At 40.0% G+C, this 5,846-nt stretch overlaps 1 pseudogene across 1 annotated transcript; it reads right to left on the bottom strand.

The window, feature by feature from the left end:
• Positions 1 to 3,919: 3,919 nt before the first annotated feature.
• LOC104999210 lies at positions 3,920 to 5,840 on the bottom strand (annotated as a pseudogene). Its single transcript, XR_826564.1, has one exon. The product of XR_826564.1 is annotated as a suppressor of cytokine signaling 2 pseudogene (transcript).
• Positions 5,841 to 5,846: the final 6 nt, after the last annotated feature.

Raw genomic sequence — 5,846 nt, 5'->3', positions numbered from 1 at the left:
ATTCTTATTGTAAGTGCTTGTTTTCTCATGTTAAGTCCATATTCATGAGCTTATCTTTTGTTTGGCTGTAATATCCTACATGTTTAATGTTGTAATGCCAATAGTACACACCTTATACATATTTTATTGAAGTACAGTTGATCGCACAATATTGTGATAGTTGATTTACAATATTGTGTTAGTTTTGGGTGGATAGCATAATGATTCAGTATTTTGACAGATTATGCTCCATCATAGGTTATTACAAGACAGTGGGTATAACTCTCAGTGCCATATAGTACATTCTTGTTGCTTATCTAATTTTTATCTGTTAATCTCACACCCCTCATTTGTCCCTCTCCTTTTTCCTCTCCCTGTTTAGTAATCACAAGTTTGTTTTCACTATCTGGAATTCTGTTTCTATTTTGCATATACATTCATTTGTATTACTTTTTAGTAATTACAGATTCCATATGTAAATATCATATAGCTTTTTCTTTCTGACTTATTTCAGTAAGCATAATATTCTCGAGGTCCATCAATGTTGTTGAAAATGGTGTTATTTCATTCTTTTTATGCCTTTTTTATATTCGTTGTATATATAAACCATGTCTTCTTAATCCAATCATCTCTTGATGGGTACTTGGCTTGCTTCCATATTTTGGCTATTGTAAATAGGGCTGCTGTATCTTTTCAAATTAGTGTTTTCATTTTCCAGATATATACCCAAGAGTGGAATTGTTGGATTGTATGGTAGTTATTTTTTCCTGGGAACCCTCTGTACTGTTTTTCAAAGTGGCTGCACCAATTTACATTTCCAGCCAATGGTACACAGCTTAGATGAAGGCTCACATCCTAAATGATAAAGATGCAGTCTCATGGAATCTCACAGATTCTTTTTTCCTTGCTAAGTTCTCCATCCAATCTGATTTTTTTGTCTTTGATTTAAAAAGAAAAAATATTCCTCAAGTTTCATTAAATCATAGATGGGAAATATTTATCTAATCCAACCACAATCATCCATTTCCTATTTGCCTCTTATATGTGCCAGTGAAGGGTCTGAGGGTTTCTGGTCACAGAAAATCACCTCCTTATAAGACAACCCATTCCATATTAATCATCACCTCCTTATAAGATAACCCATTCCATACTGAACATCACTTCCTTTTAAGAAGACCCATTCCATATGGAGGTTCCTTCATAAAATGACTGAAAGTGGTTGCCTCCTGTTTCTTTCTGCCCAGAGTGAGTATCTGTTCACAGCAGGACAGCCAGGCAGGTGGGAAGAGGTGAGCCTTGCCAACTGGACTAGATAAGCAATAGGAAGATGACTCATCATCAGAGGAGAACTTGGGAGGGACAGGCAGAGTGCCTGTTTTTATTGTTGTTGGTTTGTTTTTTTGTGATTTGGAGAGGGGGAGAAGTGCCCACCTAGCCATCTCTACAGGATATATATCTAAATGAACAACCTCAACCCAAGCCTGCTTTCCTAACAGCCATTCTTATGCCAACATTCAACCCCACCATGGTCTTGTTGAAAATCTGCCGAGTTTTAAGACTCCCTTACACACATGTAAAGAACCACAGTAATAACACCATGCTTTGTTACAATTTTTTTTTTTTTTTTAGCTCACAAATTCAGTGAGTTTTATGAGATCGATTTCTCCAAAGCCTCTAAGGTCTTGAGATAAATGAGCTCATAGACTCTGTCTCTAGTCTCATTAATTTCATATTCGCAACTGAAAAAGAAACAATCACACAGCTTCTGACACCTTTATGAGAAGTACATTAAGACCAAATTCAGTCTAGACAGAATTGAATTTTGGTTTAAACTGAAAATCATGTTACTGGAGTTTATTAATGCTTTAATTCTTTAGTGCTAAATGGATGTGTACTCAGCATGTATCAAATCAAACATAATTTTGCTTATCTGTCCTACATTCCTCACCATTTTTTATTTTGAACAAGTCCTGTTGATTATATGCCTGAAATTTATTTGAATCCACCTCTTTCTCTCAGTTCTTCCTGATATTCAGCCTTAGTTGAGATTCTCATTACCACACTTTTGGAATTCTGTTGAAGGTCAGAGATGAGAAGCCCTACTTGATTGTATCAGCTGTAAAGATTCAGCTACTTAACTTTATGAAATTGACATTAATAAACTGTGAAAATCATGTTCACTTTAAAGAAAAAATGTAATTCTCTCTAAATGCCCCTGAACTTGTTTGAGCTGTCATTGAGGTGCCAGAAGTTGCCCTATTCTTTCTTTCTTTGTGTGAATATAAAATTAATGGTATTTATTTAATAAATACAAGCTCATTTCTCTTGAAGGCACTGCAGGCTGTGGACATTTCTCAGAGCTGCCTTAGTTTCTTGCTTGCTAAGTCGCTTCAGTCATGTCCGACTCTGTGTGACCCCATAGACGGCAGCCCATTAGGTTCCCCCGTCCCTGGGATTCTCCAGGCAAGAACACTGGAGTGGGTTGCCATTTCCTTCTCCAATGCATTAAAGTAAAAAGTGAAAGTGAAGTCGCTCTGTTGTGTCCCATGGACTGCAGCCTACCAGGCTCTTCCGTCCATGGATTTTCCAGGCAAGAGAACTGGAGTGGGGTGCCATTGCCTTCTCCGCCTTAGTTTCTTAGTTTCTGGCTTAACTTTTCCCAAGTCTAGTCTTTTTTAATTGATTGTCCGTTTTTTGCTCTCTGCCACTGTGACCCTAACATGGCCACATGACTTTAAACAATCCTCTAGCTTTTTGTTTTAATCTTTCCTGTTTTCTGGCTTTCATTTTTCTCCTTTGTTCATTTTTCTCTTCTTGTAATCTACTTTTCTGTTCTTTAAAAGGCAGGGTGATGAATGGTAAATGGACCTGGTGGTAATGACTTTGCATTATATACATATATCAAATTATAATGATGTATGCCTGACTTGTACATCAATATACTATTGATATAATATAATATACTATTATAAACAAGTTTTACCTAAAGAAGCGAAATACAGCTTCCTGATCTCTTAGAACATGAAATTTTAGAGCATGGACCAATCTCTCATGGTTTCAGCCAGTACCTTTTATTCAATGAACATGGAACATAGGAAAGGAGGGGAAGAATGCCACACCATATTGACCTCAGTGTACTGTGTTGGTACAAAATAATTATAGGAAGTCCCCTGCATACAAACAAGTTCCATTCTGAGAACATGTTTGTAAGTCCAATTTGTTTGTAAGTCCAACAAAATTAGCCTTGGCACCCAACTAACACAATTGGCTATATAGTACTATACTGTAATAGGTTTATAATACTTTTTACACAAATAATGCATAAACAAAGAAACACAAAAAATAAAACCTTTTTAATCTTACAGCACAGTACCTTGATATGCAGATGAGACCACCCTTATGGTAGAAAGAGAAGAACTAAAGAGCCTCTTGATGAAAGTGAAAGAGGAGAGTGAAAAAGTTGGCTTAAAGCTCAACATTCAGAAAACTAAGATCATGTCATCTGGTCCTATCACTTCATGGGAAATAGACGGGGAAACCATGGAAACAGTGGCAGACTATTTTTGGGGGCTCCAAAATCACTGCAGATGGTAAATGCAGCCATGAAATTAAAAGATGCTTACTCCTTAGCAGGAAGGTTATGACCAGCCTAGACAGTGTATTAAAAAGCAGAGACGTTACTTTGCCGACAAAGGTCTGCCTAGTCAAGGCTATGGTTTTTCTAGTAGTCATGTGTGGATGTGAGAGTTGGACTGTAAAGAAAGCTGAATGCCAAAGAATTGATGCTTTTGAATTGTGGTGCTGGAGAAGACTCTTGAGAGTCCCTTGGACTGCAAGGATATCCAACCAGTCCATCCTAAAGGAAATCAGTCCTGAATTTTTTTTTTTTTTTATGGGACAGTAGTAGATTAGACCTTCACTTACAGAACGAAAAGGCTAGTTTTTTTTTTTTTTGAAAGTCCATTTTTTTTTATTTAATACATTCTAATCAAATAGTAACAGCAGTAAATAAACACTTTGAAAAGCAGGCATGTATCCCCCTATATGTGGAAGAAAATTAAGTCAAAGTATTCTACATGGTAGAAGGGAGACAACTGCTAATGTCTATGGTTAGACCACTTGGAAATTCCTAAAGCCATTTCCAAAAATCAATGGCAACAGGTTGGGGACGCAGCTGTTTCAAAGGGTAAAATGTCTCTATCTACAAGGTTTTATTAACAGGGATTGAGTTGCACCTGTATAGCATGACATTCTTGTCTTTAGCCTTAAAGGAAAAGAAATCTTTTCCATTTGCACCAGTTTGAAATATTTCTGAAATAAGGCTCCCTTGAAGAGGATTACTACAGTACTCATTCACGAGAGAGTTCATACATGTAGTAAAAAGACAAATACAGGATTTCATGGTCACCTTTTTTGGTTGATTTGGTTAATTGCATAAAAAGAAGGATAAATACTCACAAGCATATCTGTTTAACAAATCTCCTAAGTACATCAGAATGCAAAATATCAAATGTCCTAAAATAGACTCTGATCACCAGGCACACAGAACTGAAGTTAAGCCTGTGTCAGTTTCGTTCCTTCCACTTCTTCAGCACTCCTAAGTGGAGCTCTTTCTCTCCTACCAGTGCTGGGACCTTTCACCTAACACCAACGAACCTCAGAAAGTCAGAGTTCTGAGAAAATGTTCCTTCAGCCTTTACTTGGGACGTTTTATTCTTAACTTAAAAGGATCAACTGGTCTTGGTCAGCCTTAGGAAGGGAAGCATCCCTCAGTTGAAAACATGTGGGGAAAACTTTAAATACCTAGCTACCTTGCCACACAATTAAATCAGATTGACTTCAGCTGGTCTTAGAATTCCGCGTAGTTATCCAGAGCCGTCACTCAAGATTTGGTTCTCTTTTACATAGCTGCATTCGGAGATATTCTATAGGAGGCATGTTTAGAAAAAAAAGAAACACTTATACCTGGAATTTATATTCTTCCAAATAATCTTTTAGTCTTGTTGGTAAAGGCAGTCCCCAGATGGTGCTGGTAACTTGTTAATGGTGAGTCTACAGAGACGCTGCAGAGGTGGTGCTGATGTGTAGAGTGGCTTGGTCAGATAAAGGTGAACAGTGCCGTTCCGGGGGGCTTCTGGGCCTGTCCGCTTATCCTTGCACATCTGAACATAGTAGTCGATCAGATGAACCACACTGTCAAATTGTTTAAGCTTGGACTTGACACATATGATAGAGTCCAATCTAAATTTCCCATCTTGGTATTCGATGCGAAGATTAGTTGGTCCAGCTGATGTCTTAACAGATATTGTTAGTAGGTAGTCTGAATGCGAACTATCTCTAATCAAGAAAGTTCCTTCTGGTGCCTCTATTAACTTCTCTTTGGCTTCATTAACAGTCATACTTCCCCAGTACCAACCTGTGTGACTGAGTTCCCGCAGGGCCTTCGCCAGACGCGCCGCCTCTGCGGACGGCTCCTCCGCCGACCCCGCGGTCCCCCACTGGCTCTGCGCCCCTTCCGCGCCATTCCCGGAGGACTCGAGGCACCGCAGGGTCATGGGAGAAAGGTCACCGCGGCAAAGACAGGTGGCCGCCCGAGCTGGGGTCGGAGAAAGGCACGCGTCCTTCTTAGAAGTCAGTGGGAACCCCAAAACCACTCCCTGAGGGGTCCCCGAAATGGTGGTGGAGAGGGTGGGGATGGGGCGCTGCAGGCTCTTCCTCCCCGGGTTCCGGTGCACCAATGGCCAAATCCCCCGCAGGCACGTTCACGCACAGTTCGCCTGCCGCCGGCCCGAGCTCCTTTGGCGCCCCAGCTGCAGGCAAAGGCGATCCTGAGGCCGTGCACCCGGGCCCCGGCCCGCGCCGTCCGT

This window comes from Bison bison, unplaced genomic scaffold, assembly GCF_000754665.1.
Source record: "Bison bison bison isolate TAMUID 2011002044 unplaced genomic scaffold, Bison_UMD1.0 scf7180017864348, whole genome shotgun sequence".
NCBI lineage: Eukaryota > Metazoa > Chordata > Mammalia > Artiodactyla > Bovidae > Bison > Bison bison.
This window is presented reverse-complemented; position numbering and strand designations above follow the sequence as displayed.